This window comes from Silene latifolia, chromosome 3 (assembly GCF_048544455.1).
Source record: "Silene latifolia isolate original U9 population chromosome 3, ASM4854445v1, whole genome shotgun sequence".
Lineage (NCBI taxonomy): Eukaryota > Viridiplantae > Streptophyta > Magnoliopsida > Caryophyllales > Caryophyllaceae > Silene > Silene latifolia.
This window is the reverse complement of record NC_133528.1, coordinates 97,951,812-97,953,782: the sequence shown is the minus strand read 5'-3', so window position 1 is coordinate 97,953,782 and position 1,971 is coordinate 97,951,812. Positions and strand designations below refer to the sequence as shown.

General features: G+C 40.9%; 1 non-coding gene across 1 annotated transcript; it reads left to right on the top strand.

Annotated features, from left to right (window-relative positions):
* Positions 1–1,296: 1,296 nt before the first annotated feature.
* LOC141650804 (small nucleolar RNA R71) lies at positions 1,297–1,403 on the top strand. The gene has a single exon (XR_012546818.1). It is a non-coding gene; the product is annotated as a small nucleolar RNA R71 (small nucleolar RNA).
* The last annotated feature ends 568 nt before the right edge of the window (positions 1,404–1,971 follow it).

Here is a 1,971-nt window from a genome sequence, read left to right as displayed (position 1 = left end):
CAAGGTTACATAAAGCTTTGTTGATTGTAGTGTCACCAATAGTGCATGGAATGGAGAAACTTCCCGGATCCTTTAGTTTTGGAGGTGAATTCCCTTGAAGGATGGCACTACTCACCTTACTGAAGGCAATAGTCTCAAGCTTCCGGATCGATTTCTTCTTCGTAAGGATGTCCTTCATGTACTTTGCATAGGCCGGAACGTGATTGATCAATTCCGTGAAAGGAATCGAGACTTCCAAATTCTTCACAATTTCCATGAACTTTACAAGTTGGTCATCAAACTTAGGCTTAGCTTGACGACTCGGGAATGGAAGTCTAATCACAATGAGCTCCTTCCCTTTGGCCTTTTCTTCACTTTTCTTTGAAACTTCTTGATTGGTGGGTTATTCTTCCCTAGAGTTTTGCACAACTCTTTTCTTGTCGCTAGCTTCCACAACTTCATCCTCAACTTGCTTCTTTGGCCCTTCATATCTTGTACCACTCCTCAAGTGAATGGCACAACCATTTCATGTCTTGGGGGATTACTTTGAGGTGATAATTGCTCCTTTTGTCTTTGAGAGCTTGAAGATGCTAGTTGGGTCATTTGAGTTTCCAACATTTTTGTGTGGGCTAGGATGTTGTTGACGGTGATTTTGCATTTGGAGGACCGCTTTTTCAACATCAAAACCTTGGTCATTTTGTTGATTGTATGGAGTTTGATTTTGATAACCTTGGTTTTGGTTGAAAAAGGGTCTTTGATTTTGGTTTCTCATGGGAGGTGGGGTGTATGTTGGTTGAGGGTTTTGAACATTTTGGCTTTTGTATGAGAGATTTGGATGGAATTTGGTGTTTTCATTGTAATAGTTGGAATAAGGGGTACCACTTTTGTATGCTTGAAAAGCATTCACTTGCTCATTTGTTCCCCTACATTCACTTTGGTCATGTCCCAAAGTTCCACAATTCTCACATATCCCACTTGGGATTGATGAAGATGTCACCATGGCATTAACATGATGCTTTGGTGTTTTTGAGGCTTTTTCAAGCTTAGCCATAACCTTCTCAAACTTCAAGTTGATGGTATCAATATGAGCGCTAAGTTGAGCACCCAATTGAGTAATAGAGTCAACTTCATGCTTTCCTCGTCTAGTAGCCTTGCGAGGTCTACTATATTGTGAGCTATGGACCGCCATTTCCTCAATCTTGTTCCAAGTTTGATTATCATAAACTTCGGTGAACATACCATTTGATCCCATGTTGAGAATGTTTCTTGAGTCTTCATAAAGACCATTCCAAATGTTGTACCAAGAACCACTCGCTAAGTCCATGACGAGGACATGAGCGACAAGTTCCTTTGAATCGCTCCCAAGCTTCATACAAAGATTCTTCGTCCCTTTGCTTAAAACCCGTAATTTGAGCTCTTAGCATGTTAGTCTTTTCCGGAGGGTAGAATTATTTGTAGAAAGCTAGAGCCAACTTCTTCCAAGAGTCAATTCCCATAGCGGCCTTATCAAGGCTCTTCAACCATTGTTTCGCGGTACCAATTAGAGAAAAAGGAAATAAGACCCATCGAATTTGGTCTTGAGTCACTCCGGTTTGTGAAATCGCATCACAATAGTCACAAAAAGTCTCCATGTGAGAATGAGGGTCTTCTCTAGGCATCCCCCCAAATTGGCTTCTTTCGACTAATTGGATAAGTGCGGATTTTGCAATGAAATTTCCGGTTAAGTGTTGTGGTGTGGGAGTTGTATTGGGTACGTTCTCCTCGGTTGGTACGGAATGTGATGAAAACTTAGGCATTGTGGGTTGATTGTGTGGTTGATTTTGTGTTGAGTTCTCCTCACCTACTCTTGCAAAAGGGTTGATGAACTCAATAGTATTTGGTTGAAGATCTACAACCTCGCCAATACCTCTCAATGTATTTCTAGCGATTCTTCTATTGGTTGTCAAAGTCCTTTCAATTTCATGATCAATGGGTAACAAGTTACCTTTTGAT